This window comes from Meriones unguiculatus, chromosome 12 (assembly GCF_030254825.1).
Source record: "Meriones unguiculatus strain TT.TT164.6M chromosome 12, Bangor_MerUng_6.1, whole genome shotgun sequence".
Lineage (NCBI taxonomy): Eukaryota > Metazoa > Chordata > Mammalia > Rodentia > Muridae > Meriones > Meriones unguiculatus.
In genome coordinates, this window is record NC_083360.1 from 83,605,656 (window position 1) to 83,624,843 (window position 19,188).

Genomic DNA, 19,188 nt, shown 5'->3' on the forward strand with positions numbered 1-19,188 from the left:
TCTGTGAGCTCCATGCACATACAAAGCACTTATATATATGCAGGCAAAACAGTCGTACGCATAAAATACAAATAACCTTTCTAAAAAGTGGACTTCAAGCATGTTGTTTCCATACCTTTTTGAGTCACGGTCTCATGTAGCCGAGGCTGGATTTGAACTCACCATATACCTAAGACTTGCCTTAAACTTCCAGTCCTCCTAAGTGCTGGGGTTTCAGGTTGTGCACCACCACACTGGGCTTTTTGGTTATTTTTAAGACTGTAAAATTTCACATAAAATGTAGTTTTTGGTTATTTACAGCCTGTGCTTAGACAAATGACTTATCTTTTCTGTGTGTCAGTATATATTTTTTTATTTTTTGTACGTGTTAAACGGAGGTGATTTTGCTCAAGCTCATGAGGCAGGTTGTGAGGACCAAATAGAACAGCTGCTGGCCTCTCACAAGCCTGTAGTGATGGTACAGTGTGATAGTTATTACGACACAGCAGTCTCACGTGATGGCCTGTTTCCTTCAGGCTGGGAAGCTGCCAGAGCAGAGCCTGCGTGGGATTCCTCTCTGGTTCCTAGCACAATGCTTACTGTTTGCTAGGCAGTCATGACGTTGGGTGAGTGAGTGAGAAGCTGAGGAAAGGCACGGCAAATTCCAGCTGGGTTGCTGAGAGAGAATCAGGTTTATCGACGAGGAGGTCTAATCCCAAAGAGTGAGTCTGTAAGGCGGCGTGGAGGGCTGATGATGAAGGTGGGGAAGCTGCCAGGAGGACGTGGTTTGAGGTGGGAGCACGCGGGGATGAGAGAGGAGAGCCCTGGGTGTTTGCAGTAAGTTCTGATGGGGTGTGTTCCGGGCAGTGAGACCCAGGGTCTAATGAGTTGGTGTGACAGGCTGTGTATCACAGGGTAGAGACCCGCCCCACCTACTGGTGGGGCTGGGTAACACAGCTGGCCTTTTTACTTTGGCTTACGGTGGGCGTGTCTGTCTGCCTCTTTGCTGGGTAAGATTAAGATCTGAGCTAAAGTTATTAAGTCAGGGGTATTTAACACAAGTCTCTGCTAATTATTTTCACTGTTGGGTATTGAGACTAGGGCCTTGTGTATTCTAGGAAGTTCTCTTCCACCGAGCTACACCCCCAAGTCCTCTACAGAATTTTCAATCCTATGTTTTACCGGATCAGAGTTTCATTCAACCATTGTCCTTGTGAACGCTTATGCCAGAAGTGATTTTGTGCATGTCGGAAGAAAAAGATGTTATTCGGGGTGTGCTCTAGTCACATGTTGGTTCTGCTTTTCCCTTTAAACCTTTAAACCTCACAACCACCTTGTGAGGAAAGCAATATTCCAGGAGGTAACCCTGGAGCGGGCGTAAGTAGTGTGTGAAGGCTCTCTCTGCTCATTAGAGGCCTCACTGAATTCACATCTGGGCTAATACCACACAGGCAACCTTTGAAAAAGCAAAACGTATCTTTTTTTTATTACATAATTATCTATGTATTGTATATAAATGAGAAAGTATCGAGAAACAAGTAAAAAAAATGAAAAGTACTCATAAATTCAACCATTTAGATACAAGACCAAGTTTATAATGTATGCCTGTTTTGCACTGTCTCTTTCAGAGTTTTCTAGACAGGTTTTTTTTTGCAAAGCTTTCCTGTTGAATAGTATATCATGAAACATTTTAAATCTTTAAATGTATTTCTATATAATTTATAAAAACTGCATAGTATTTTGTTATCAGAACCATGCTCTTTGTTTGACCAATCTTCTGTTTCAAATATTTAGTTTACACACAGCTTTTCACCAATATGAAGAAGTACAATAAAAATTTTTGAAGCTTTGTCTTTAAGTATGTCTTACTTCCTTAGGAGAAATTCCCAGAAGTAGAATCGATGATTTAAAGTGCAGTTTGACTTTCAAGACATTTCAAATTAATCTATTGCCAAACTGCCACTCCCCCCTATAGACACTGTAAATTTCTTTTTAAATGCCAAAGTTGAACCCAAGCACATGCCAGGCAAATGTTCTACCCCTGAGCTACATCACCAAGCCAAGTTATAACATTTTAGATTCTTACCAACGGTGCAAATAATCCTGATTTTGTATCCCTGCCAGCCTGTTTATTGCTAATAAATCCATGCACTTTATATTTTACTTTCTTATTTCTTTATCCAGTTCAAGTAATGGACTGTGCTGAATTATGGGACCTGACGACCTGGTAGTATTCCAAGGTGATGATTTCCGCTCTGAAATGGATGGGGAACCTGGCTAGTGGGCCTTGTGGGTCTGGGTTTGACCAGGCAGTGGGTGCTCCCCACAGGTACTGGTTAGAATGACCCAACTGCATAGGCTAGACCTGACCAAGTGCCTTCCAGGGACTGGGGCTGAGCAGGCTAGTCGGAGAGTTGGTACCAACAAACCCACCAGCACTTGCGCTGTCTTTTGTGGGTGCACCTTCAGGAGGAACTGGGGAGAAATAGAGTTGAAATGTCAGTAAAGGCACTCATCTTAGTAACTCATGGTCTGTCCAGAGATTCTAAGCAGCTCAGCTGCCAGAGTCTCCCGATTTGATATGTATCACCTTTCGGAATTTTAGACTTTAGACTTAGGTATGGCTTAGTGAGTAGATGTTCTTAGCAGAGAGTTCCTGGGTCTCAGGGGTAGACTACGCACGTGAGATTGAAGGGTCTCAGAAGCCAACTTGTGAACCCATGAACCAAGTTTGCAGGGACTCTTTCACAAACACAAACTTAAGTCTCTCCCCGAAAGCAGATGGACTTACTGAAACCTAGAGTTGGCCTGTACGGTAGGCATAGATAATGTGAACAAAGAGAAGTGGATAGGAAGGGTATTGAGTGACAGGAGCAGAGGACATCTCAGGGACCATATGCTGGGGACACTTGTACAAACCAGCTGGATCTGTTACAAGCTATTGGATGCTGTCTGCTATTGCCTAGTGCCTCGGGGTTTGCATTTATGATCTGCTCTTCAGAAGACCATGATAAGCCAACTCCTGGGGAGGGAGAATCATCCTTCTCTAGAAAAGCTAGCAGTCACCTGAAACTCTGTCTCTCAAGGGAATTGGCTTGCCTCTGTTCTAATCCACTCATTCCGGAAGGGCAGTGCTGAATGCAGCCTTAGTACCTATCTACCCTTTCGAATTCTTTCTGATGTCTCCTATTTGCCTATTAGCATTCCCACTCAGCCAGCCCAGGGCCTCTGGGATGGCTCAGTGAGTGTAGCTTACATTCTAGGTTTAACAAGAGTGAAAGCTTAATCCAAGAAAAGCTGGAGAGAAGACCGTGCCCACTTGTGTTGAACGCCCCTGGGTGGCCCAGCGTCTTGACTGACCATTTCTCCAAATTCCAGCTGCTTACAGCTCCTCCGTATCTTATATCCAAACACAAGTAAAGTGGAAGAAGCTCCCACTTGCAGAATGAGAAGGCTTTGTGGTAGTAGAGACAGGGGGTAAAGCTGAGCAGTGTCCATGTTTTCCTGACTACCGGAATGCCTCCGACCTGGGAATTCCTTATGAATCATCTACCTGGTTTATAAAATACCTGCAGGCAGTTAACTTTCAAAACAACACAATGAAGTACATTTCCAGGAAACCATGTGGTAAAGAGAAAGCAGGAAAGAAGAAAATCAGCTCTGGGCATGCTAGGAAAGAACTTCAAAGATGTTATCAGTCTTCACATTAGCTTCCAAGGAGCCACAAGTTTGAGTGTAATGAGAATTCTGGAATTTTTTTTTTTTTAAACACAGATATAAGAATATGTTTTTGTTTTAATCCCAGGTGTAGAGATTTGAGGCTGCTTCGGACTGTCCACAGCAGCTGACTATGATTTGCTTTGTGCTTTAGCAGAGGTGTGGCTTTGCCAGCTGCAGATAGTTTCTGCGACTGTGTGACGTTTGGAATTCTGGGAACTTTTCAAAGGCTATATAAATGCTAGGGTCAGGAGAGTCAGAGTTGGTGGTTGTTGGTCGTTTGGGGGGTTTAGTTGTAGTTTGTTAGTAGTTGTCCTCAGAGAAGAAATAAGAAGAAATAAATTAGATTTGAGAATCTGTCTCTCTCCTCTCTATCCTTCTTTCTCTCCTATCTAGTGCTAGGGGGTGAAAGCAGGGGCATAAAGGGTGGGAAAAGGAACTCACAAAGTAGCAAAGACCAGCTACATTTGAGTCTAATTTTTCTTGCCATCAAGAATAGATGTGTTGTGTGAAAACCATTCTTCAAAAGCTGGTCCACCAGCCCAGTATGGTGGGGCATGCCTGTAATCCCAGTACTCAGGGAGTCAGAGGCAGGTGGATTGCTGTGAGGTTGAGGTCAGCCTGGCCTACAAAGCAAGTCCAGGATAGGCAAAGCTACGGAGAAACCCTGTCTTGAAAAACCAAAAACCAAACCAAACCAGACCAAACCAAACCAAACCAACCAACCAATCAACCAAACAAACAAAACCTGGTCCATCTTTGTTTTCTTTCCGAGTCGACTTTCTTCATTTTTGAAGGCATAAAACACGACCCTCAAAAACTTGAGGCCACTGGAGGTAGATACTGGAGTATATGATTGTTTATGTCAGAAGAATGCAATGTAAGGGGGTGCTGGGGAGTCAGAGCTAGCCAGCTTCTACCCATGATCTGTATAGTAGCTGTAAAATCTTGGAAAGGTGTCAAGCTTCGCTAGACTTCAGCAAGTTGCTGAGAAGATCTGAGGGAGAATGGTGGCTTTTATGGGAGAGGAACCTTGCTGCCAGGGAAGGTATAACCTATCTGGCCCTTTACTTGTTAACATGACAGCTCTGTTATCTGCTTAACTATACAAACTCTTGGCAAAAAAAAAAAAAAAAAAAAAAAGGCTTAAATGACTTGCCAACTATCCATAGCCTGTTGCAGGGTCCTGATGTCCTTTGCCCTGACGGGCTTGAATCTTTGACTCTACACACCTCTCCAGTTGCTGTGGCAGAAATTTGCTTTCATGCAGGGTCAAGCGAGCAGAGGTGCCACTCCATGATCAAGGCGAGTACCTGTTTGTCCGCAGGATAGCTCTGACCTTTTTTTCCTGGGTCTCCCCTGTGCTGTTTTGAACCCTGGAAGAGTAAGAAAGTCTGTGGCGAGAAGGCAGCTATCCTCAATGCTTCACTGCAGTGACTGAGAAGAGAGGGCTCTGCATCCAGAACCGGCGGGGTATAGCTGAGAACCCAGCTTTGCTGAACAGCAGAGGTTCCCTCATTCTTGGGTGAAAACTTGGAAATGGCTCCTATGGAGGCTTGTGAAAGGGAGGCTAGGAGAAGAGAAGCCAGAGCAGGAGAGCATCCAGAACACGGGGAGGAAGTGTGTGTAGGTTCAGCAGAGCTTGATGCTAGGGTGGCCTCTGGGGGAATGAAGTTCCTGAGGAAGTGGATGTGTCCTCCGGCTAATTAAGGCTCTCTCGGGGCTGTTGGGTGTGTGGGTTCAGATTAGGAAAACAGTGAGGCTGTGGGTCCTCAGTAACAACTGGCTGTGTTCTGCTTGTATCCAGTACAGGCTGGATTTTCAGGAATGCTGCTTGGTTCTGTGTCCTGGCACATGGTGGTGAGAAATACTGAACGCATAATTTTAATATAAGCAAGACCCAGGGCGAACCTGCGGGTTTTGTGCTGAGGTATAAATTCAAACCAGCCACCTTGAAACTTCTAAAAGTTTTCTTCTTTTCTTTCTCCTCCTCCTCCTTCTCTTCCTCCTCCTCCTCTTCCTCCTCCTCCTCCTCCTCCTCCTCCTCTTCCTCCTCATCCTCCTCCTCCTTCCTTCTTCATGGTGCAGAGGTTTCCAGCTATGTACTTTGGTGAAGGGCATTTGTGAATCTCTTCTGCATTTTTTCCTGAAGCAAGTGTGGCTAGAGCTCATTTTGGCCTACTGTCTGTATCTGCTTTGAGACAACTGGGCTTTGCAGCCTTGACTGCTCTCTTTGACTATTGCTATCAGTAAGACCAATTAATATCACCCCAAAGTCTCTGATAGATTAATTTTATACTCTTTCTCCTTGTAGTGGTGAGGCTCAAACCCAGTCCTTTGTATGTGCCAGGCAAATAGGTTACCATTGGGCTAGACTCTAGCTCTTCATCTTATTCTTAAAAGGGAGCACCATCACCTAGGGGTTACCATAAGGACTAATGTTCCCTGTGGTTCATGTATTTAAATGAGAGTTCTTTAGACTTCGGTGGCTGGTGTGCTGTGGGTTCTATGGAAACAAACTGAAATCTAACTCAGAATTGAAAATAATTGTGTTTTTTTTCTTTTTCTTTTTTTTAAGACAAGAGTTTCTCTGTGTAGCCTTGGCTGTCCTGGACACACTTTGCAGACCAGGCTGGCCTCTATCCCACAGAGATCTGTTGTCCCTGCCTCCCGAGTGCTGGAATTAAACGAATGCACCCTCACCACCTGGCTAATTCCAAATGACTGGCTGGGCATTTGCTCCATTGTCCTGTACTTCCTCTGTGAGGCCCAAATAAAGTGATTGCTTGAAATTTAATAATAATAATAATAATAATAATAAACATTCTTTGTTCTGCCTTTTCATTCATTCTGTAAAACCTTTCTCCTCTCACTAATGGAGCCCCCAGAGCTGAGAACCCAGGGTTATCTGATTTGAGAACTGCTGCCTACTCGGACAATCTTATAAATCTGCTCGTGTACTTCTGCTGTACTGAACTGTGCAAGGGGATGGGAGATGGTTGGTGAAGGACTTGCTGCATGAGGACTGGAAGGTGGATCCCCAGAACCCACATGAAAAGCCAGGTGTGGTCATACTTATAATCCCAGCACCGGGGAGACACACGGGAGGACCCCTGGGGGTCAATGACTAGCCGGTCTAATGGAACTAGTTAAGTCCCGGAAGAGACCTGTCACAAAAATTAAGGTAGAGAGTGACTGAGGAAACATGATGTTGACTGGCTTCCACGTGCGTGTGTACACGTATACACGTTGACCTGCACACACACAAGCATGTATACACACAGATGCAAGAAACTCTGGGAAGCTGCGGTGGCGAAATACTTGCTGAGCCAAGTATCCTGTCGGAAGGAAGCACCATCTTCTATGAATTCACAATAAACACCATATATGCTGGCGGTAGACTCGTCCTGACGGAGCAGTCTCCTGGATGGTATTCCCAGCTGATGAGTTTGCTACTGAGAGTAGCTGAATGGATCAGAGAGACCTCGATAATTTCCAGTGCAACCTCCTGCCTTCATTTCAGTGGAGGAGATGGAAGGTCAAGGAGTTTAGGTGGCTCGGATGAAGTCGGCTGTCATTTTGCCAGGTCCAGCCCAGTCTCTCAAGGCTTGATCGTGGTCCAACTCTCCTTGTCATCGCCCAACGCTCTTTGCACTGAACCTAACAGCACTTTTCCCTCTCATGACTCCAATTGCAAGAACTCCTGTAAGCAAACCTGTAGCTCAGAGCAACAGCACAGCTCTTATTCCAGGGCAGCTCAAAGAAAGGAATCATCAACTCAGCAGCGGTTGGAGCAGCCTCTACTGGAAACCACTTCCTTCTCAGAACAGCAGCACTGAGCCGTCACTGGTGCCCACTGGGAAGCTGAATACCTGGCCAGACCAGCCCCTACTTCAGTCTGAATCATTCCTCAGCAACTTCAGGCTTTCTTCCTTGCGCAGTGGAGTGAAGGTTGCAAAGGAGGTGGGTGGATGGGGTGGGTTTGCAAAACATTAATGAATGTAATCTGTGCCTTTTCTCTGACCCAGCCTGGCCAGCTGCATTGGGCTGAAATTCCACATTCCATTGTTCTCCTTCTAAGAAAACAGAACTGGCTCTATTTAGCCTCAGGAATCTTCTGTGTAGGCTTCTTTAGGAGAGAATTTGCAAACCAGATGGGCTGACTGTTTACTGTGTCTCCTCTAGTTCAAGGGAAATAATATTATTTCTGAAGGCCATTAGCACCAGGATGGGCATGCTTTCCCAGCCTGTGTCCACTCGTGTTCTGTCTATATCCTGGCTCAACAGAGCGGTCTCATTCTTCCCTATCTGTATGCACATTTCACGCATACCAGCCATAGAGTGCTCAGTGGTGGGGCTGCCTTTTCAATTTCTTTACAACTGTCCTCCTACGTCAACTTCTTTCTCTAAAAATTCCCTTCTATGTCAACTTCTATGGTAAGAGTGCTGAGGTCCTGGCCACCACTTTGCCGCCTATACTGCTATGCCGATCATAGTTGATAAGACTATCAACTTATGTTTCCTGTAGGAGACTCAGCTTCTTCAGAGGTGAAATGGAGAGTAACTGTGTTTATGACGTACAGGAAATGGGAGAAAAGCACACATCTCTGGGCAATTGAGAAACAGTAGTCTTGTTTCCACTTCTGTGGGCTTGTTTTGACATAAGAGAAGAGTCATTCACATAGGTTCATAGAGGCACAGCCTGAGATGAAAAATGCAGGACCGGGAACCTGCATTCCATGCCATCCAGCCTCTGGGGGTTTGGAATCAGTGGGAGGGTGGGACTAGTCTTTCTCTGGGCCATCGACATAAAATAATATAATGCTGGTAAATGTCTCTAGCCACATTGTCTTCATTGGACAGGAAGGGAGGTTCAGAAGCACGTTGAAGTAAATGGAGAAGAAGACAAAACTCAGAGAGAAACAGATGGAAGATACACTTTAAAAAGCAGGGATGGTTCAGTGGCCAAGAACACTTATCTCTCTTGCGGAAGATCCACGTTTAGCTTCCGGCACCCACATCAGGTGTCTCACAGCTCACTGCCTGTAACTCTGCTTCCAGGGGATCAGAAGCCCTCTAACCCTCTAGGGCACCTGCATGCTTGTGGTGCACATAAACTCGGGCAGGCACACCCACCTAATAGATAAATCTTGGGGCGCGGGTAGAGCACTATCTCTTGTTGAAAGCATTACAGGTTCAAAGCCAGGCTCATTCCTGTGCTTTGCACTCATTGCTACATTCTAGAACACAAATTGCCTGGAATTCTTTTCTTTTCTTTTCTTTTCTTTTCTTTTCTTTTCTTTTCTTTTCTTTTCTTTACACAGATTTTGGAATTTATCTCCATTTTTTTTCCCCTGATTTAGTAGGTTTGGGGTGGAGGGTGAGAATTCGTACTTCTAATAAGTCTCCAAAGAAGATGGTAATGCAAAAGGTCACACTTGGAGAAGTATTTGGCTCAGCATCCGGGCATTTTATCATAAGAATGCCGGGCATGTCCTAAACATAACCATTCTTGGTCTTGTTGGTGCAACTTGGTTATGTTTCCTTTTTTGTGTGTTTCAGGTCAAGCTCCTACATTTTATGATAAAATGGTCTCTCTTCTCTGCCCCCGGCAAATAATTCTGCTGGTTTCTATTAATTGCGTTTCGTAGTCCTCTTTGATACTGGAGTCAGGGGTGTCGAACCTGGGATGCATGAATCAGTGGCGTGGTTCTGGGCACATTGCATTTCCTGTAGGAGACTCAGCTTCTGCAGAGGTGAAACGGAGAGTAACTGTGTTTATGACGTACAGGAAATGTGAAAAGAGCACACATCTATGGGCAATTGAGAAACAGTAGTCTTGTTTCCACTTCTGTGGGCTTGTTCCGACATAAGAGAAGAGTCATTCACATAGGTTCATAGAGGCACAGCCTGAGATGAACAAAAGAAAAAGTCAGGGTTTCAACCCACATTTCAGACCTTACTTAGCTCATGACTAGCTGGTCCACCTAGACCTCAGCCCTGGGGTTGGTGTCTTCTGGGCTCTGACTGTGTACCTGGGAATGTGACCGAAAATATCTGAAATTCATTTTGATCCCTCAGGTTTTGCCAACTTTACAAACCACGCAGCTGGGCTCATTCTAGAACAGAACAAGGGAGTCAACCTCTCTAAGAAGGAAAAAACACAGACTTCCATCTGCTAATTTATGAAGTCCCATAGTCATCCATCCATCCACACAACAATAATGAGATAGATGAGATATGACTTTCTCTGCATGGCATGCTCAACGCTATACATTTATACACAGTCCTGTGTCCCTTTTCATCCACCCGGATTTTTACCAGGCAACAATATGAGCATGAATGGGTAGGGAATGGTAGGGTGTGATAACCAAGTCAAGAGCGCTATGTTGTTGAAGCAAAAGGCGGGCATTAGAAAGTCTAAAGGATGCTAAGACTAAATGACATCTGCGTTGGTTCCCATAGCAACCACATGACGGACAACAGTGTGAGATTTGGAAGGGATTCTCAGGTCTTTGGGCCACATTTGAGCCACATTTAAGCCACTTTGGATGGCTCCAGTAAGTTGTCCCATTTGTCAATGCTGTTCATTCTCAACAAGGGATAGGCTGCTTAGCTCCTTGTGTCTACAAGGAGTCCAGTGTCTGCAACTACTCAGCAGCAGAATCCCTTCAACCTCAGCTGACCTCCTTCTGGTACCCAGAAGACCTGGCAAGCTTCTGCATGGAGCTCTACCCAGTTCCTAGCTCTCACATCACAGGAGCTTCCAGTAAGATGGAGCAAGACCAGAGAGATCTTTCCCCTTCTTCAGGAAATCCATCCAGTTGGATGCTTCCTCAGACAGGTCCTTTAGAGGAATGTGGGATCAGTATTTCGGATGCAAAAGAGACATGAATGTTTGGGAAGAGATGACAGCCAAGTGGTGGTTGTGTTAAAGCCTGCCTCATATTTGAAGGGCGTATTTGCGTCAATTACAAATGATTTTAATGAAAGACATATTGCCGTTCTTATTCCAAGACCTTATATAAGAATAACAAAAATAATGACAAACATTTTGTTAGATGACACTGGAACCCAGTTTGACCCTTGCCAATACCCTGTGGGGTGGGTTTTTTTTTTTTAAATATTATTAAAGTTTCATTCCCATTTAACCGATAAGGAGTGATCTGAGAAGGCACGAGGGATTTCTTACCACTGAGCCCATTTTTAGCCGCAGTTCCTCAACTGTAGACTTTATGCTTGTTCCTGAAGAAGGAAGGACAGAAGTAAGAAGTAAGGAGTAGAGCCACAGAGGAACATCTTAGTACTGGCCCATGCTGCACATTAGGGATTGTATGAAGCTAGCTTTCTGGGTTTTTGTTTTTTGGGGGGACAGTCTTAATAAGTAGTTCAAGTTGGCATCAATCTTAGACTTCTGTTCCTATCACCTCTGTCAGGTGCTGGGTTATAGGCTTATGTCTTCATACCTGTGCCATGAGGCTCTCTTACTTAGGTTCTTAGATAAGCTTTATTCATTTAACTCCTTTCGTGCTGATACTTGGTCACTTGGGGGCCTTTAGATTGTGACATGATATCTCAAGCCAAGCAGCCCCACAGAGAGTCCATGCTGGCTGATCCAACATGAGGACTTTGCTTCTATGATGAGGTGGCTTCTTATTCTTGGTATATAGTGATGTATAAGGGGATTCGCTTGCCTCTGTCCATAGGAGAGAAGGATCAGCTCTTGAAGTCACATAACCAGGTTTCTGAGCCGGTAGAAGAGCAGAGGAAACCCAGTTTAGTAAAGCAGTGCTGAAAATGCCCACCTGGGTGCCCTCTCGGGAGACATGACCATCTGTCTCTCTCTCCTGGCAGTGTTTCCTTCACTTCCTGGACACAAGTCTGAATCAGGGTCATGGGTATTTCTGGTCTTGGTTTTTTCCTTGCTAGAGGCCAGTGGGACTTTTGACAACTACTGTCTAAAGCTGTTTGCTGCACACCTGATCAATTTGGGTCTATCAGCTGGAGAGATGAAGACAAGAATGTGTTCGGCACCATTTCTCCATTCAAGTACCTAATCTTGTAGAAAAGACAGGTTGAAGTTATATTAGCAATTTTGTAGGTTGTGTGTGTGTATTTCAATGTATGAATCAACATGTGAAAACATATGCACACGCATGTACATATACATAGGTATACATATATGCATACATACAATTTATCTTTTGCAGGTCGCCTGTGAAAATATGAAACCATGGAATTTTTATAAGTTAGGTAAGGTGCTATACAGCATAGAGCTGGTAAATGTCAGAATATAGATTTGAATTCCAGAGACATGAAGTACCAGAAAGGCTACCATTGAAATCTTAAATAGATATGAATATGTACCACGGGGCAGAAATTGTTCCACTGGTAATTTAGTAATTTCTATTTATTTCCTGATTATGTCTTAGGAGCTCATTAGATGAGGACTCCTGTCTATGGCCATACCACCTTGAATGTGTCTTCTAACGAGGGTCTCCAGGCAATTAGAAGAACAGTAACTTCCTCATCAGTAGATTTTTGAGTTGAAGAAATTAATGGATCCCAATCTAGAGTCCTGGTTAAAAAAAATGAATTAATAAAGAGCTATAAGAACCATTTTTAATAGAAAAATTGTAATGGGAATTGTGTTTCTGTGTCTCCGGTAAGTCTGCAGACATGGACTAAATTGTTTTGGTTGGAAATTTATCTGCTCAAGTCTAGTTACACTGGCTATCACATTATCTTCATGAGCTTTGATTAACCAGTAACTAACAGCTCACAGAACTTCTTAGAAATGTTGGGGATTGAACACAAGTCATCAGCAGGCAATGTTCTATGGAGATACAGCATTCTTAGCCCATTTTATTGAACTTCAGTAATCACGTTTTGGACAAATACCACTGTGTGCCTGGAACTGAGCTGTGTCCTAGAGATGCAGAGACAAAACAAACAAACAAACAAACAAACAAATAAATAAATAAAAATAAAAAAAGACACCCTATTATTTAAAAAAGAAAAACTTGTCATACTCAGAAGGGGTAGCATATCCAAATAAGTGTTTTCAAACATTTCCTTTTAGGTTAGAATGAAACATTTTTAGTGTGAACCACTCCAACAGCTAGAGGAATGCTCAACCTTCAGGTACTAGAACTGCTGGAGCTGTTCAGGGTGGGCCGCCTTTAAGATGATTAACACTTGAAAGGTTCTGGCATATGGAAAGATCTTCCTGGTGCAGTAAGAGGCTGGCTGGCTTAGACCTGGGTCTCATGGGGAGCAGGAAACCTCAGATGCCATCAAGGAAGACATGAGGAGCCTGACCCAGGACACCAGCTGTGAGGAAGCTGGAGAGATTATTGGGAAAGAAAATCAGTGTTGGATTGCTGAAGAAGAGTGAAAACACGGTAACTTTGACTTAAGAAACGGGTCCTGCTAGATAAAACTTTTCTCTGGCCAGTCTCCTGGAAAGGGCTCTGTAGGCACAGCTAACCAAACAACCATTGCTCCTGGCAAGGGCTTTCCACCAGGTGAATGGTTTGCCATATTTCCGATTCCAGGAACTGGCTGCAATAACACTTATGCAATGATAGAATGCACAGGGCCCACCTCCAGGCGCCTGGCTGTGGGAGAACTTGGCAAGACTGGAGTCCTCTGCTGAGTGGAAAGTCCTGCTTTCCTGCTTTGCCTGAACTTCCCTTGGACGGCTGACTTTAGGGGAAGTCAGAGCAGGTTGACTTTAGAAGTCAGAGAAGGCTGTGTGGGCTGAGCCCGGAGCCTTGGCAAGGCACAGCTGGGGGATATGCAAGAGGGGATAGGATCGTCCTTCATAGACTTTATTATAATTATTAGACAAACAGGAGACATGGTAATTGTGGGAAGCTCAGCTGCTTTCTCAAGCCAGTGGGTCCAGTGAGGACTTGGGGACTAAAAGTCTTCAGAAAGACCTTAGGTAGGTCACGTAACATCTCTGAGCCTCTGTGTCTTTGTGTGTAAAGTGTGACATGCATCTTACCAATCTGTTGGGGACAAAGAATGAAAGCGGCTGGAACCTTGCTCAGCACCACAGTAAAATGCTCGTTGATGGCTGAAAGCATCAGGACTTCTAATAATAAGTACAACTGTCAAGTGGTTGGGGATAAAGGGAGACAGAAGGCCATCCATCAACTCGAAAGGCAAATAACGAATATATCTGTTGCAATAAAGGCACACAATTTATTGGCTAGAGTGAGTCCTGGTTTCTGAATTTTTGCAAACCAAATGTACATGAATCAGATTCGTTCACAGAGTACACAGGTCTTTCTGATCCAAGGTATCCCAGGGGCTTAATATTTTGTGAATTTGCTGCTGTTACTGCTTCTAATTACAGTATTGCCTCACCAACCAAGAGCTCCTGGAGGAAAGAGATGCTTTATCTGTGTTTCTTCAGGACCCTTGACCTCTTCCTTTTTTGTTCATAACAGATTTACTCATGTCTATTCAAAACCGAAGCAGCATAAATGGCCACCAATAGGCAGGAGAATAAATACCATTTGGTATTATTTTGTAACACTACTCAGTATTAAACGGTATAAATTCTCAATTTCATGCAGCAAGAAAGAATCAGGAATGACAGGTACATTTTTAAATACCAAAGACTATTGAAAAAAATGAGACAGAAGGAAAACTCAGTTTACATATAGTCAGGACAGGAAAGTCAAAGCTATGGTAACTGAAAATCAGCTTGATGGCTAGCTGGAAGCATGGGTACTAAGGGAGGAGGTAAGAGTTGTCAGTGGTGCCAGAAGCATTTAAACATTTTTTAAAAAATATATATTTTTTTATTTTTAAATAATTTTATACATTCACTTGTATCCCAGCTGTAGCCCTCTCCCTCTTTCCCTCGCAATCCTCCCCTCCCTCCCTCATCTCCTCCCTGCCCCCTTCTGAGTCCACTGAGAGGGTGTGTTCTCCTCTCCTTCGGTCTGGCCCTAGGTTATCAGGTATCTTCAGGATGGTTGCAATGTCCTTATCTGTGGCCTAGCAAGGCTGCTCCTCCCTCAGGAGGGAGGGTAAGCTCATGAGTTCATGTCAGAAACAATTCCTGTCCCCCTTACTAGGGAACCCACTTGGATACTGAGCTACCATGGGCTATGTCTGAGCAGGGGTTGTAGGTTATATCCATGCATGGTTCTTGGCTGGATAAACAGTCTCATAGATGACCGACCCCTATGCTCAGATATATTTGGACCTTGTGGGGCTCCCTGTCCCCTCTAGGATATACTAATTCCTCCTTCCTTCATATGATTCCCTACACTCTGCTGAAGGCTTGGTTATGGGTCTCAGCATCTGCTTTGATACACTGCTAGAGTCTTTCAGGTGCCTTCTGTGGTAGGCTGTTGTCCTGTTACTTGTTTTCTCCTACATACAATGTCCATCCCCTTGTCTTTCTAGATGAGGATTGATCATCTTATCCCTGGACCTCTTTCTTGTTTATCTTCTTTATATGTACATATTTTAGTATGTTTATCCTATCTTATAGGTTTATATAAGTGAGGATATACCATGTGTGTCTTTCTGCTTTTGGGATGCCTCACTCAGGATGATTTTTTTCTAGATCCCACCATTTGCCTGCAAAATTCATGATTTCCTTGTTTTTGCATTTTAAAATTGATTGACCTTGTGGCTCCAGGTTCCAGTGTGACATGGTGGGGTAGGTCTGTAAACCTGGAATGTGGGAGGCTGAGACAGGAGAATTTCCAGCTGGAGACAAGCTTAGGCTATAGGTCAAAGAGTGTGAAAAACAGAAAAAGAAGCAGTGGAAAATGAGGGTTCCAAAGGTTCCTAAATGAATCAGAATTTACCAGATTTTTTTTAAAAAAAAAAACCTGTTCATTTTAATTCATGCAAACTGTTGCCTCTGTGAAGTATATTTCAACACAATCCAAACCATGTTCACATAATGGAATATTTATCAGGCCTAATAACAAGTTGGCCACTGATTCATGCAACACCACTGATAAGTGTGAACACCACTGAGTTAAATCACCTACAGTCAGTCGTAGCACTGGCATGAAGCTGTTTAATGAGCAAAATCAAGCAGAGGCGCTGAGCTCTGAACGCCGACTTGACCGCTTTGGGATACTGCAGAGGAAGAAGAACGGCACGTGTCCCTAGACAATGGGGGCTTTCTTTGTTGAAACGGGTTGTTTACCGACCTCCGCGTTTGTCTACTGCTGTGCAGGATTATGCTAGTCCTTTGAACACATTCGTTGCTGAGGAAACTGGAAGTTTTATCTTTTGTCCTACGTGTACGAGGGTATTGTCTGCATGTGCGTATGTTTGTGTGTCACATGCAAGTCTCTTGTTTTATAGGTTGGGGAAACCGAGGCTCAGGGGAATCGCACGGTTCACCAAAGTTGTACATCTGGGGAACCCAGTCTTCTTCTAGTTACCCAGATATTCTGGCTTTCGGTCGGTTTCTTCTTCTCTCTGGGGATGTGACGAGCACCCCTTCTCGGATACATGTATGAGACACACGGAGGAAGAGTCCTGGAGGCTGGGCAGTAGATGGGATTTCATCACTGAGTCTGAGCATGCTGTGACCCAGCACAGACATTTTGTGCCTGGGTGCAACCGTGTGGGATAAATACTCAGACAAGGAGGCTCCCTTCCCTTGCTCTCCACCCTGGCTGTGTGGGAAGGAATTCTGGGTCACAACTACAGCCATCAGAATCCCAACAACGTGATCTTCAGAGATGTTATGATCCCATACAATCTACCCACCGAGTCCTTAGTCTTAGACAAAGGGTTGTATCGAGAATCAGGCCATCTTTTGGCCTCTCCTAGTCCTCTGGCCTCTTTAGCAGTTCCCTGCACTGTTAAATGGGAGCATCTGGGGATCTGGGCACAGATGCTCTGCTCCATTCAGATATGCCACTGTCTTTCTATCCAGCTGGTATCCAAGCCAATTTAAGGCACCCTGGATGATCGCTTCACAGGGTGTTGTGTAAGATAATGGGGGAAATTCATTCATGTCTTATTTTGTGAAGGTAAAGCTCACTTTATGAAGCAAAAAGTGGTTTTCCCATTGTTCTACTGTAACTCTGACACCTCACACTGTTGTCTCGGATTAGTGCTGCTGCTTGCTATGGGCTGATCTGAGGGGGGCTTGGTGGTTTATATCTAAGCTCTGGTGAGGCCTTTCCTAAGGAGGAAACAAAAGGGTGCCAAGACCCTGAGATGGGAAAGTCACTGGAGCATTCTGGGGTCAAGGCAAGGCAATGTGGCTGGGGTGAGTGGATGGAAGTGGACTGTGTCTAAGGAGGCTGAAGAGGCCGCAGAGGGCAGGGGACTTGGTTTGCTGGCTGTAGAGGATGGGCGATTGAAAAGCTGTGCAAAGCAGATCTGTAACTTCCAAGTCATAAAGTTATGGGAATGGATCCCCCAGGACCCAGTCTGAGGAAGTCTATGTGCTCTCCTATTTTCCTGGGTTCCCTGGAGCCCAATAGGCAAGTGGGCACAGAGCAAGACCACAAGTCTCTATCTGGCCAGAATGCCTCTCTTGTGGCCACCAAGATTCGATGTGGCTTGTGTGAAGAGCATAGAGGAGGACACTGACTTCTCTCAGCCCGCTGTCCTGGAAGCAAAAGAGAAAGGGATAGGGACGAGAGACTTCAACCTTGCAGGGTATTCACCAGAGAAGACTGCTCAGACATGGGTCTAAGCCCATAGAAAGACTTCATCAGTGGGCCAGCAACTACACTGGGTATTTGGGATCCCAGGGTAGCCCCCCTTCCCCGCCAGCCTTTCTCAGGGTGAGTTTTTAAACCCGTGTTCCAGGTTGACGTACTTCAGTTAACAAGAACAGTTAGCCAGAAGCGGAATTACAGAAGCTCAACAGCAAGGTTAGAACATCTTGAGACTTTCCCAGAACTACATGGACTTTGATGGATTAGCCCTTTGTTTTAGTTTTAGCATGTGGTGCTGCCTACATGCTGAGTTTTACAGCATGCTGCAGAATGGTGCTTCCATCATGGAGTCAGTTGTGCTAAGGTCTGGGGGCCTACTAAGGTTTGGAGCCCTGTTACAAACCTCAGCAGACCCTTTTCTGTGTGCTCAGCTCCAAGGTGTAGATAGCTGCCACTCACCGTTTCCAGAAATTTCACATGTGGTGTGTTTCTGATCACCTTCTAGCAGCTCAGCTCCATCTAGCCCTTCAAGGACAGTTTTGGCTTCTTTTTCTAGCATGTAGCCTTTAGGGAAGGCAGAAGAACAGGCATAAACTACATTTCCTTTGTCATTAAGTCTGACTAGGGACTGAATTGTTAAGCTGGCTTCCTCGGTATGTGTCCACAGAGCTTGTAATTAGACAATCGGTTTTTCAGCTCTGGTTCAAAGGCTTGTGTGCATAAATCACTTATAAAAATGAAAGGTGTAGCTGGGCATGGTGGCCCATGCCTTTGATCACAGCACTCAGGGAGGCAGAGACAGATCTCTGTGAGTTCGAGGCTAGCCTGCTCTACAAACCGAGCCCAGGACAGCCAAAGCTACACAGAGAAATCCTGTCTCAAAAAAACAAAACACAAACAAACTCCCCCAAACCTATAAAAAAAAAAACAAACAAAAAACAAAACAACAAACAAAACAAAAACCGAAAGGTGTGTCCCTTGTGGTTACTATGTTCAGCCACATGCCAAACACTGTTTTAAAGCAGGACTTACGGTGTGCCTTGTTTTTGTGGACAGGCCCTGAGTCCTTAATGTGGCTCATTCTGTGCTGTTTTCTATACTATGTTTGGTTCATGCTGCTTTCAAACCCCCTGCTTTGCTTGCTCAACCATGTAGCCCTGGTCATCAACTTTATTTTGTCTACCTCCACTGGGACTCCCTACTCCTTCTTAACTCTGATTTCTGTGTCTTTTGGGTCTGTCTGTGCCCGGGTCTCCCACTGATTTTGGTCTTATCCCCCAATCCCCATGGGCAACTCCGTGAGCTATGGGAGGGTGTGGGAAGTGGGGAGGAGATCAGAAAGGCCAATTCTCTTAGTTTGAAGATCTCTAGATTCATGCGTGTTGTTGCAAACACAAGAATTTTACTTCCTGGGGCTTGGCAGGTGTGTGCCACCCACCTGGCTCGTGCTTTATCCTTCTTAGGCATCCACACTGTGCACAAGGGCCACCTTCCCTTTATCCATTCATCGCTGACGAGCACCTAAATGGCTTTCCTATCTCTGCTATTGTGAATTACGCTGCATATTAAAGGGCAGAATTTCAAGCTCTTACCACTTGAGAGGATAAGCATGTGAGGTGATGATAATTAGCAGGATATAATTACAAGGCAGGCCTGCCTCACAATGTGTTACATTCCGTGAATATATCCACTCATTATTTATTATTTCTTATCAGCTGAAAAATAAAAATAAATGATTAAAAGGACACAGTAGCGTAATTGCTTACACAGTCCGCCCCATTCAGGTCCAAATGTGTGATGTGGAATTGTCCTCTGGCTCTAAGGA

The 19,188-nt window shown here is 44.6% G+C and overlaps 2 long non-coding RNA genes across 2 annotated transcripts; both read left to right on the forward strand.

Annotated features, from left to right (window-relative positions):
- The first annotated feature begins 261 nt into the window (after positions 1–261).
- Positions 262–4,997, forward strand: LOC110556368 (uncharacterized). The gene is made up of 3 exons (XR_002476882.2): positions 262–701; positions 2,164–2,219; positions 4,869–4,997. It is a non-coding gene; the product is annotated as an uncharacterized LOC110556368 (long non-coding RNA).
- A 500-nt stretch (positions 4,998–5,497) lies between these two features.
- LOC132646844 (uncharacterized) lies at positions 5,498–6,540 on the forward strand. The gene is made up of 2 exons (XR_009585172.1): positions 5,498–5,626; positions 6,275–6,540. It is a non-coding gene; the product is annotated as an uncharacterized LOC132646844 (long non-coding RNA).
- Positions 6,541–19,188: the final 12,648 nt, after the last annotated feature.